Source organism: Paroedura picta, chromosome 1, assembly GCF_049243985.1.
Source record: "Paroedura picta isolate Pp20150507F chromosome 1, Ppicta_v3.0, whole genome shotgun sequence".
NCBI classification, from domain to species: domain Eukaryota; kingdom Metazoa; phylum Chordata; class Lepidosauria; order Squamata; family Gekkonidae; genus Paroedura; species Paroedura picta.
In genome coordinates this window covers 17,358,124-17,370,779 of record NC_135369.1, presented here as the reverse complement: position 1 = coordinate 17,370,779, position 12,656 = coordinate 17,358,124, and the positions used below count along the sequence as shown (strand labels likewise).

Below are 12,656 nucleotides of genomic sequence, written 5' to 3'. Positions count from 1 at the left end.
AAGGCCAGATCCTGAAGATGAAACTCAAATACTTTGGCCTCCTCATGAGAAGGAAGGACTCCCTGGAGAAGAGCCTAATGCTGGGAGCGATCGAGGGCAAAAGAAGAAGGGGACGACAGAGAATGAGGTGGCTGGATGGAGTCACTGAAGCAGTTGGTGCAAACTTAAATGGACTCCGGGGAATGGTAGAGGACAGGAAGGCCTGGAGGATCATTGTCCATGGGGTCATGATGGGTCGGACACGACTTCTTACCTAACAACAACAACAACAACTGAGCCATTGTTTTCTTGCTATTGTTTTGAAGATTTTTGTGCTGCTTGGGGGTAACCTGAAAAATCTTTTTGTCCAGGGATGATGGAAAGAAAGAGGCCAGTGCAAAATAATTTGCATGCAGGAAAAGGGAGGGGTCTGATAACTACTGCTTGCCAAGCCTGTGACTGAACCCCTGGCTGTGTGTTAAGCCCAAATTGGGTTCTGAAGCCCTTTAATCTACTGTTCCCAGTGAGTTTGGGAAAGGGCGAGAAGACCAGCGGCTGCGCTCATGAGAGCTTCCTCCTGTGACCAGCGTCTGCATTGCTCTGGATGGAGCCGTCCCTGTTGCTAGCCCTGGAGTGGTGGGCTTCTCCCTTCCCGACTCACTTGAGATCTCCTGTCTCCAGCTGCCTTCTCCTTCAGATTCCCAGCACTACCTTAGCAAATGCTGGAAGATTTTGAGAGCGGAGTTTGGGGAGGATGTGATGGCACATCCAGAAGAAACTCTAGGGCAGTGGTCCCCAACCTTTTTATCACCAGGGACTGGTCAATGCTTGACAATTTTACTGAGGCCCGGGGGGGGGGGTAGTCTACCGCTGCCTGAGCCCCTGCTCCACTTGCTTTCCCACTGGTGCCTCTGACTTCCCGCCGCCCACTGAGGGGTGCTGCCAGCAGCAGCTGTGCAGTGCCATGCTGAGGGGGAGCCCCAGCCATGGTGGCCGCTGGAGAGCACCAAAGGTGAGCCGGCGGCAGAGTGGCAGGGCAGCCCCCGAGGCAGCATCTGGGGAGGAGGACAAGGAGGAGCTGCAACCCGGTACCGACTGATCTACGGACCGGTCCTGGTCCCCGGACTGGGGGTTGGGGACCACTGCTCTAGGGATTTCCTCTAGTCTCTGTGGTACATAAAAACATTGGGAAATTTCTATGCTCTTCAGAAACATTAGGGAAGTAATTTTCCAGCTATTTTTTCCAATCCTGCTCCTGTGCCTCAATTTCTTGAAAATGAAGAATATGGGCCAGGGGATAGGAGTTCACCTGCTGCAGATGAACAAATGGCAGATGTACTTCTTGTTAAGAACTCACATATACACAAAATACGCATGAAGTTCCCCACAGCAAGAGTCATGTGGAAGAATAGAATCAGAAGCAGTCCTGGAATGGCCATTTAGCAGCTGCTGGAGCTTGCTATGGCTACTTTCTTCCCTGATTCCACTCAAATTCTATGCCTGCACTGGGAGTAACAAGGAGATCTTGCTCTTCTGTACGTTTCATCTTTGTCTTTTTAATTCTTCTGATCTTCCTTGGCTGGACACCCTCTAGATCAGGGGTAGACAACCTGTGGTCCTCCAGATGTCCATGGACTACAATTCCCATGAGCCCCTGCCACCAAATGCTGGCAGGGGCTCATGGGAATTGTAGTCCATGGACATCTGGAGGACCACAGGTTGACTACCCCTGCTCTAGATCTCTTCCTCTACTTCCTGCCCCTGTAGGCCAAGCTAGATGTTACATCATCCACAGATCCAACCCATGCTGATGTTATTTTAGAGGAGAATTTAGCTACTTAGAAATGCTGTGAGGCTACAGAGCAGCAGGACAAGATGGCAGAGCAGCAGGACACCCCTTCTCAAGAGCTAGAAAGGCCACGGGGGCATTTGAAAATGGCTAAGCACTTCTCTAAAATGCGTTGGTGTTCCTTGGGATGGACTTGTGGATAACGTAACACTTATTTTGGCCCTCAGTTTTTATCTATGGAACTCTTTGCTATTCAGCACACGCTTTTCTCCCTCTTTTTTTGTTGTTTTAGAGTATGTGAAGGTTTGTTTATTTTAATGAGCTTTTGTTTCATTGTGTTTGGCTTTCTCCTCTCCTTAAGTTTTTACTTTGCTTTCTGGTATCTCCTTGTCTGGATTAAATTATAAAATCACCTTTTCTTTCTTTTTTTTCTGACCAAACTTTGTGTTTAGCTTTTTGAACAAGCATTTCACAAAAATATATGTCCAAACATGCACAGTAAGTCTAATCATGCACAAAGCAGGGCTGTAGCTTTCTAGTGGATAGGGCTTACAGTTCCCCAGGGAAGCATTTTGACCTGTGAATGATTCAAGACAGATAGGAGGGAGGGTAGCTGAATCAGACTCTGGAATTCCTTATTGGTTTAGACAGGGGCTTTAATCTGTAGGTTTATAACCCTGGGATAACAACTTCTGAATCCCAGCTGCATGAACAGACTTTATGTGACGGCTTTCTACTGAAGCATTAATGCAGTGTGTTTTGATATAGCTAATGACAGTTTTTAGTACCATGTCCCATGTCGCTCCCTCCCTCTCCTTACACATACAAACGCTCCACCAAAAATTCCTTTATTGAACCATAGAAGAGGCTTTCTCCTTTCCAACCCTTTTGTGTGCCACCCCCTCCAAGTGATGCCACCAAGACGCCGTTCAAAGTTAAATCTTTTTCTATTTTATTCCAAGAAAGGGCAAGGAAAGGGTTTTTTTTTTGTTTTATAATTATCTCTTTTTTAATTTGTACTTTTATGTGTTTTGTTTTTCTATGAAAAACGAAGGTGGGGCGGGGGAAGGACTAAGGAAACTTGCGACACATTCATTTGAAACATTTGAAAATTTTCAAGGCACCTAAAACGAGAAGGAGGCCAAAGGGCGAGCAAAGAGTGCACTTTGGTTTCTCTGGAGACCAAAAAAGGAGAAAAAAAAAGACACCCTTATTTTGGCGGAGAGAGTTTGGGATGGAATTTCGTCTGTCATCCACACACAGCTGCATGGAACTAAAGAGAACTGGTGGGTGGGTAGAAGGAAAGGAGGCGGCAAAGGGCGGGAGACTGAGGCTTGCCTTGTCCAAAACAGTCTTTCGGAAGATACAGTCCTCCTTTGTCCTTGACGGTTTGCAAGGGATTTCCTTAAACAAGAAACGCAGTAGGTTGAGTGTCAGTGCTTGCCCTAGGATCGTGACTGTTGACGATGCATCTTCTGTTCTCGCTGGACCTTCCACCAGCACAGATCGATGGTTTCATCCTGTCATAGTCACTGGAAACGTAGGGAGCTTGTCCAGTCAAAAATGTGGACGATGAGGTTGAAGTGGGTTCTTTCCAGTTTCTAGGAAGCCATTTTTTTTGCATGTTCTGAGTGATCTTAGCTGGCCTCCAGTAACATGTGTATGTATTGGTGGTGAAGGTGGTTTGGAAGCTAAATATTATGAACACACAAGAGAGAATCATCTTGAAGATTTGGATTTCACAACTAGCCCTGCTTTTTCATTATACTCTTTAGCTTTCCGTGCTGGATCATGAAGCCTGTACTGTTGGGTACCAGCCCCCCCTCTCTGCAGCAATTTGGGTCTTTCAACCAAGACCCTGACCAACCAGGCAAGGTGGAAGGAGGGAGATGCTCAGGGCTTGCCTGGCCTTTCTCTCAGTGCTAACAGAATCTCTCAGGCTTGAATTGGCTCCCCCAGTGGCCTCCTGATTTGTTTTGGAGTTCTACAAGCTGCATTCTGTGTCAGATCAGTCCCAGTTCTTGGTCTCAGCTGGCTTGAATGGCTCTCCCAAGTTTTTGGCTTCTCTGCCTTCACTGACTTCTCTCCACCCCCACCCCCCCCCCCCGAACTGGCCTTCCTTCTTTAAAATTGCCTTCGGCTTTGGATCCCTGTAAGAAAATGTGACTACCTACCATCTTTCAGTGGGGTTCCTTTCTGCTGGACAAACTACCTTTTCCCTCTGTTCAACAACCCTCCCCACCAGCAAATATGATTTGATCATTAAAAAACATGGATTCAAGATGGCGGAGGGATTTATGGGCACTGGAAATAAGGGTCACAGATGGCCAGTGGGTCTGTCTGGCCTAGAACAAGCCAAATTGTATTTTCTTCCTCTGCCTTGGATCCAAGAGTGCTAGCAAGCACTCCTGAATGTTGCTCAACTGACCTTGCACTGACGTCTCCCTGCTTATTTCTCCCTATCATGATAAACTGGCTGGATTGGGCAACTTGTTAGCCATTCACATAGCATATACAAATTCTGTAAGTAAAGGGAATTGAAAATTCTTAGTTCTTTTGGATCCAGAAGGCTATGTACAGACTCACTTTCCTTCCTCTGTGCATTGTCGTCATTTGAGACCATCATGCTTATCTGTAGTTTCCTATCATTTTCTACCACAAAGAGAAATTCCCGCATCTCAGTAATTTCCAGCCCTTCCCTTTCCCCCCAAACCATACATCCCTTTCCATTTTACGTTTTGCTTCTTGTCTGGAACCATAGCCCAGCAGTAGGGCACACAATTTTACAGGCCAGAGCTCCTAGGTTCAACGCACAGCATCGCCAGTTGGAAGGATCTCTGGTTCTAGGTTCTGCAGAAAGCTTCTCTATGCCAGAGAGTGGCTTCCCAGTTTTGGACCCAAGGTTTGACTTGGTGGAAAGCAGCTTAGTATATTTGTGGGACTCCCTTGCCTGGAGCCAAGTGGGCACGCCTCACTCCACCAACAGCTTTTTGGGCTATGTACCTATATCTGCAGTGAGTGCACATAAAGGCAAGGCCACCACATAGCCTTTGGGTCCCTGTCTTATCTTAGTTCTGTAACTGTTCACTGGATTATTCTTTGAGATGTTTCCAGGAGCCTTGCAACGTTGGTAGATGCTTGCTTCAAAGCACAGGAGTGAGGGTCGGAGACAATGGTTCTATTCTGCTAATGGTAGTGTGTGCTTCCCCCTCACCTCCAAATGCAAGGTTCCTTTCCTGATGCAAGAATCTTTGGGATCTGGAAAAGGCCCATACTGCCATGGGAAAGTACTGACATAATGGATCCATGCAACTGGACACACCGTGTATAAGAAACTGGCTTAAAAGAGTTAATCATATATACCAGTCCAAATATTTTGGGAAGCTGGCTTGCTTAATTCTATTTATTTATTTACGTCATTTGTAGCCCACCTTTCTGACTTGGACTCAAAGCGGATTATGCAGAGAAAGTCACCTTAATCATAACTTTTCAATCTGAAGAAGTATGTATGCACATGAAATCTGACACCCAGAGTTAAACTTGGTGGGTCTTGAAGGTGGCACAAACTTTGTTCTGTCGCTTCAGACCAACACAGCTAACCTACCAGAACATACGTTTTACGATTTATGTTGCTATGCCAGGCTGTGTTTTTAATACTGGATTTTAATTAATATATTTTACTATTTTGTTTTAATTGTTTTGTCAGCTGCCTGGGGGCAGGTCCCTGGAGACAAGACATTAAACTTTTCTAAATAAATACACTTCCAAAGACAGGCCTGATGTGTTGTCGGGATGCCATGCTTGTAGGCATTTTTGTAGTTGAATTTGGTATCTGCTCTCTGGCAGAGTTCTTAAGAATTTCTGTTTTTTTTTATAGGAAGCAAGTTTCTGGTCTTCTGTACTGCCTTGTCCTTTCAGAAGTCTTTCATTTAGAAAAATCCTCCCCCTCTGAGGGCTGCAGTTTATCCTGATGAGCAAAGCTAGCTCTGGACAGCTCTCCTAGTTCTGTTCTTTCTGGTTTTGTTTTTTAAGTAGGCTTTAACCCCCTGAAGCAAAGCTGTTTCACCCTAGCAACAGAATGCTGTCCTACTGGTGTTCAATTTGCCAGGAGTGCTGTGCTAAGAAGATAAAATGCCGTAGGGCCACTTAAAAAAAAAACTGCATGATGAGAGGCCTCTTGTTGGGCTTATCACTGACCCTTTCCCAGAAGCTCAGACTTAAGAAATCATAGCAGTATATGAGAGAGAGAGAGAGAGAGAGAGAGAGACCGTTTATGCACTGGGCACTTCACTGCCCCACCCCACTGTCAGGAGCACAGATCGGGGGCAGATGAAGTGCACCAGGCCAAATGCTCCCCCATGTGGGTGCAGGAAGAAGTGGGGCAACCTGCCACAACTAAAACTCCAGCCTGCAGCCCGGCATGAAACCTCCAGTGCATAAACGGTCAGAGAGAGGTTTCTATGTCGGCAGAAGAAAGGTGGTGGAGGAAAACGCGGTCAGGTCACAGCTAACTTTCAGCAAACCTGTTGGGTAGGAGTAGCCAAAGGGTGATTCTCTAGATATCCATGGACTACAGTCACCATGAGCTCTACTTCGGGGCTTATGGTGATTGTAGTCCATGGTCATCTGGAGAGCCACTGTTTGGCCACCCCTGGGGTTCAAGGCAAGAGATGTTCCAAGGTAATTTGCCATTGCCTGCTTTTGCATAGCAACCCTGGACTTCTTGGAAGTCTCCCATCCAAACATTAATCAGAGTTGGTCCTGCTTAGCTTCTAAGCTCTGATGAGACTGAGCCAGCCTTGTCAAGATGGAAATAAGAGAAGGTTAAAAATAAAGCCTACATAGAGAGAAGTACTCTAGGCCAGTTCTTCATCTTTTGTATCTTACATGCCACCAGTCACTCTTCAAAAACCAGGGTCTGCCCATGATAACAACAGGGTGCTTGGCTCTTGTGGCCATTTTCTGCATAGTGCAGTGGGGTGGACTAGATGACCCTGGAGGTTCCTTCTGTGGTGGGGAGGGTCTGCACAAGGCAGCATGCCACACCTGTATTGAGGGAGATGGGCTTCTTTGTAATTGTTATGAAAACCCTTCATCCCACTTAGACTGCTTCTGTGTTACCATACCATTGCTCTAGAGCAGGGGTAGTCAAATGCTGGCAGGGGCTCATGGGAATTGTAGTCCATGGACATCTGGAGGACCACAGGTTGACTACCCCTGCTCTAGATGACTATTTTGCAACTGGGTGACCCGTAACTGGGTCCTGTCCCGATGAGAGATGATTTGCACCAATGGCATTGCTTTTGTTTTTCACGGGAGACTGTGGAGAAAATTGGCTGCCAGGATGGGGGAGGGGAATGAGCAGAAAGGTGTGTCCCAGGACGCCATTTGTGATTTAGAGTTGTGACCTAGTTGTGAAACTGCTGAAGCAAACTGCAGCAGGCTCTGACACACTATTTTGGTGGGAAGAGGAGAAAAGGGGCGGGAAAGTGACTGGCCTCCTCCGGATCCCAGGCTTCTGAAATGCGTCTGGTCTGGGGGAAGTTGTGAAATGAGAGAGAAAGCAGGAGCAAGATGGGGAATGCAGCGCTGCAAAGCTCTGTGTGTGTGTGTGTTTGTGCGTGTGTGTGTGTGTGTGTTTGTCACTCACAGAAGAGTTAAGTGCTCTTCTGCTGAGCAAGTGGGAAGCCCAAGGCAGCTGTCAAGTTAGATGGGGCAGACGCCGCAAAGAGCTGAACAAGTCTGATGGCTAAGGCTGCCTCGTAGGGAGGAAGAATCGGAAGGCACCCTGCAGGCCCTCAGCAAGGCCGGCTTCCTCAGCCACTTTGTGTACTGCCGCCGGCATCTTAAGATTTGACTCGAGATCAGACTTTGTGGCTAAAGAATGCTTTGGTTATAATTAGGGCTATGTGAAACATATCCCCTTTTATATCCGTGGAGCTTTGCCTCTCTTACGCTCTCACGTATCTGCAGAATGCTTTAAACGCATGTGGGATTCTTGAGGGAGGGATGTTGCTCCCCAGGAAAAGCAGTTGTGCCTGGAACATGCATGTCAGCTGACGATGGGACTCCATCATCAGGAATAATAAGAATACAGGAATGACGACGCTGGGTCAGACCGGTATCCGCTCTAGGCTAGCATCCCGTTTCACTAGAAGGCTCTAGCAGGGGCATAAATGCTTAAAGCGTCATCTGTTTGCTGATGACAGCAACTTCTATCCAGAGGTATGCTGCCTTTGAATAAGGAGGTTCCATGGCTAAGAGCCTCCATGAATTTGCATAATCCCATTTTATAGCTATCTGTGCTAGTGGCTCTCACTGTATCCTATCACAGAGAATTCCAGATTTATTATACATTGTGTGAATGTTTTGGTCTGTTCTGAATGGTCTGGTCTGTCAGCTGGATTGGGTGCTGCTGCTGCCTTTCTAAGCGTCCATCTTACCACTCCATAAAGCAGGGGTAGTCAAACTGCGGCCCTCCAGATGTCTATGGACTACAATTTCCAGGAGCCCCTGCCAGCGTTCGCTGGCAGGGGGCTCCTGGGAATTGTAGTCCATGGACATCTGGAGGGCCGCAGTTTGACTACCCCTGCCATAAAGTCTGAAGCTTGCCTCTCCCCTAAGCCTCCATTCTCTACTGAAGTAGCTCTTCCACCAGAGAAACAGCCATGTGAGCTGGAGGAATTCGTCAAACTGTGCTGAGTGGAGGTGGTAAGATACAAGCCCTAATATCCTGGTGAGGGGAAAAAAACCCTCCTCTGAGCATTTTCTCCACAATAGGCATAATGCAGCTTGCTCCCTTTCTCCCTAACTTGTGCAAGAGTTTGCAAATCTAGGTGCTAATTATGCTTCTGTTCTTCTCATCCCCAGAAACTAAATGGACACAAGGCAACTTTGGTGTAAGAGAATTGCGACTAGCCCAAGGTCATCTTGGTCAGGGGTGGGCAACCTGTGGTCCTCCAGATGTCAAGGACTACAATTCCCATGAGCCCCTGCCAGCATTTCCTGTCAGGGGCTCATGGGAATTGTACTCCATGGACATCTGGAGGACCACAGGTTGACTACCCCTGATCTAGGTGGCTGCAGGTGGAGGAATGGGGAATCAAACCCAGTTCTCCAGATTAGAGTCCATCGTTGTTAACCACTAAACCACACTGTCTCATGCACAAGAGAGCAGCAATATGGGTATTAAGCATGGGGAGGCCATGCCATTCACATATTACTGAAGCCACTGCCAGGGTCAAGGGAGGGCTACCATCCTCCAAACCTGTACTGTGTGGGCTTTCCATTAGTGATGCCAGAAGCATGGCTGGAACCTCTGGGAAAGTTCTGGGGCAGGGCATGAGGGAAAGGCTTTCCACTGCGGTCACTTCAGGATGAATCCAGAAGGGATGTTGACAATGCTCTAGGATTTCACCCATTCTCTATGGTAAAAATAAGAGAGACTGGGAAGATCCCTCGAGAATTGCCAGCTTGACTTCTGGGTTCCAGCCAGAAGAGACATCAATGCATTGTCCATGGCTATCCCCCTGCCACTCATTGATTGTTATTGGGAACAGGGGAGCATCATTGGGAGCTTTCCTGCTGCTGCTGGACAAATGTCAAGCCTAGTTTGCTCCCTTGCCCATTGTTGGAGCTCAGGACTTAGTAACCAATATTTTGCATTTGTGTAGCATTTTCAGTATTACAACAGTTTCTCACAGAACACCACAATAATTGTAACATTGCCCTAGATGGTAGGCTGCCGTTGTTACTACTTATGCTGTGACTTTGTGGGGTGGTGCTACAGCTGCAAAGGCTGTTTTTGATAGAGATGGAATTGAGACTGTGTGGATTATAGGGATGTCATGCTGCACAGGGGCATAACTTGAACTGGAGCTCGCAGATGATATGAATAGAGGGGGCTGGCTAACCTCAAGGCTTCATACAGTCTCTTATTCGGTGTGGCTGACCCTTCCTTCCTTCCTTCCTTCCTTCCTTCCTTCCTTCCTTCCTTCCTTCCTTCCTTCCTTCCTTCCTTCCTTCCTTCCTTCCTTCCTTCCTTCCTTCCTTCCTTCCTTCCTTCCTTCCTTCCTTCCTGTGCCTGAAGTGAGCTCTAAGTTCCATGTATCTCATTATGGTGGCCCATAAGAACCCTGTTTTGAGCACATCCTTGAAATCTGAGTCCTGCTACTCTAAAGCCTAAAAAGGCAGCAGTGGTGGTGGTGGGTGACCCTCAGAAGCAATCTTCTGTCCCCATTTTCTACAAGTGTCCATTTAAAACACCAACAAACAACCCTCCTTCTCCTAAGCAATGAGAACTTGCAAGCTGAGCTGCAAATGGCTTGTTACTGTAAGCTCTGTGTGCGTGCCAGTGACGGCGTACACAGAGCAACCCTCGAATCACCTGAATTAATGAGCAAGCTGGTGGAAGGCAGGGTAGGGTTTTTCTACCCCCCCCTCTACCTTTTTGCATTGTGCTAAACACATCCTCCCCGAGAGCCTGCTCACATTAGCTGTGTTTGTTAAGCACTGTATATAGAGTTAAACACTTAATAAAATTACACTTTGCGGGAGGCGAGACTGACTCGTCGGGTCCAAGGCCCGGATTGTGCAAAGTGATGTTTAGTGTATGAGCCAGCCTGGAGCACTCTCTCTCTCTCTCTTTTTTGGGGGTGGTGGGGGTGGTTGTGTTTTTCCTTGTTGATGGTGTTTAATAGTAAGGAAATAAGCCACCCACCCGCCGCTCCTCTCTAAAATGACTTCTGTGGATGGCTTGTTTCTTTCTTCCCCCCACTGGTTCTTTCAGTGCACAGCTAATGAGCTGCATAAATTTGCATACAGAGAACTGAGGGTTCGGGTACATAACAGAGAGATAGGCGTGCTCGGGAGAGAATGTCTGTGATATAGGAGCGGAGCTATGGGTGCCTGTCTCTTTAAGAGGCCTGGGACCCTCGAGACATTCCCAGAATATTGCATTGCCCACCTGCTGCCTTGGCTTGGCCCCTTAAGTCCTATAGCTCCTGCTGCGGTGCCATTTCCAAGCAATTAATGGCATTTTTGTTCTTCCTCAAATTCCTTTTTATTCCCTCATTCCCATCCTGCTCCAGTTTGCCTTTCAGTAACTGGACACTTGTCCGTCTGCATTCATTTGACTTGTGCAGGAATTGACGCAGGCTTGGAGAAGACAAAAGACTGCTGGCCAGGTAGGTTTTCTTGCCAGCAGGGGCTACACCTTTCTCCTTCAAGTGGAATGCTGAGGGAGACGGTGTTCCTTGCCGTTAAAAGACTGGCAGACAAGCACCTGGAAAGCCTTTTAGCAGATACAATTTATGGGTGATGGTTTTGCATTTGCTATGTCTCCCACCTGGTCCTTCTGCTTGATCTCCTGCCTTGCATGCTGTAAGAAGAGAACCTTAAATATTGCTCTGCAGCAGGTAGGAGACGAGGGTGAATGGAAGGACTGGATAGGAAGGCACACAAGTTGCACCTTCTCCTTCTGCCCCCTCAAGGGTGATGCTAGATTGACCAGGCGGCAAACGTCTGCAACAGAGGCACTTCACAGCATGCCTGCCCTACTTGCGTCCTGGGAGCTCAACATCCCCTACAAACTGGTGTCTCCTGTTCTTAGGACCCCCATGAGGTGGACTGGACCTGTGGGCAGCATTTGATGGGGAGGGCTGTGTTCAGCTTGGTGGGTCACAAATTGCACATAATCCAGGTAGGAGGCTTGCTTCTCTACTTTAAGGGCTACTTGAGGTCTTGTGGAGTTTAGTGCGAGTAAGCGCTTGTCCTTTGCCAAGCAAGGCATAAGCTAAAAGTCCCAGTCCTCCTGGGCCACATATGGTATTCCTAGCATTCCCCTTAAGATTAAGACTAGAGTGGAATGCAGTTTAATATCTGGTATTAAACTGAATGTCACCAGGGACTGATACTCTCAACAGAAAACAGACAAGGACATAACTCTATCCTTGACTCCCTATGGCAGCCTTTCTCAACCATGGTTTCATAAAACCTTGGGGTTTCTTGAAGGGTTTCTGGAAGGGTTTCCCAAATGGGTGGGAGTTAATTAAAAAAAAAGTTGAACATTTATCGGGTGATATGACCATATATGGTCATGTTAACCCACCCACCCTTCCCACAATGGGCAATGAGGGGCCTGGAGGGGGTGGCAAGGGGAAGTGCCCCATGTGGGGGTGTCCACAGCTCTGCTTCCCAACCATACCCTGCACCATCGTGTTGCTTCTGAGGTTTCTCGAAGCCTGAGGAATGTTTCAGGGGTTTCTCAACAGTAAAAAAGTTGAGAAACGCTCCTCTGTGGAGTGAACTCTGCATGCCCAGCATTGATTTAGCAGAACACAAGCCAGTTCAGTATAATGCTGGAAGTTTCAAGGAGGATCATGTTATGATGGCATGATCACCACTGCATGAGAGCAGGCCAGCAATGATACTGTGGGATTAAAAAACAAACAAACCCAATAACTCTGCAAATTCAAATGCTGTAGAGGCGGTTGGATTTGGAGTGGTAGGGGATAGAGAAAAGGAGGTGGGGAAGAAATCTAGAGTTACTGTTATTGAGGGAACAGCCAGAAAGTAGGCCTGCCAAGAACAGGCATTGTTGGGGGGAGGGGGGGACTGTTTCTGCTGTAATTCAGAAGGATGCGTTGCCCACCAGGCAACTGATAGATGCAGAATCGTTATTGTGCCATCATTGCGGCGGTTGGCCTGGCTTTTAAAAGCTTCTTGCTTATTCTGTTTTCGGCCTCCCTCCCTTCTGCTGTCAGTTTGTTTTGTCACCAGCAGCTTAAAAAGCATTTTTCTGAATGCTTATTATTGTTGCTATTAAGGAACACAAGCTTGTCAGAGAGGCCCGGTGGCGAGGAGAGGCCTCCTAGGAAAAGATGCATCT

General features: G+C 47.4%; 1 protein-coding gene across 4 annotated transcripts in view; it reads left to right on the top strand.

Annotated features, from left to right (window-relative positions):
- The window catches only part of MACROD1 (mono-ADP ribosylhydrolase 1), a 474,182-nt gene that overhangs the window by 48,820 nt on the left and 412,706 nt on the right, over window positions 1-12,656 (top strand). The gene's annotated exons all lie outside the window — the stretch shown is intronic.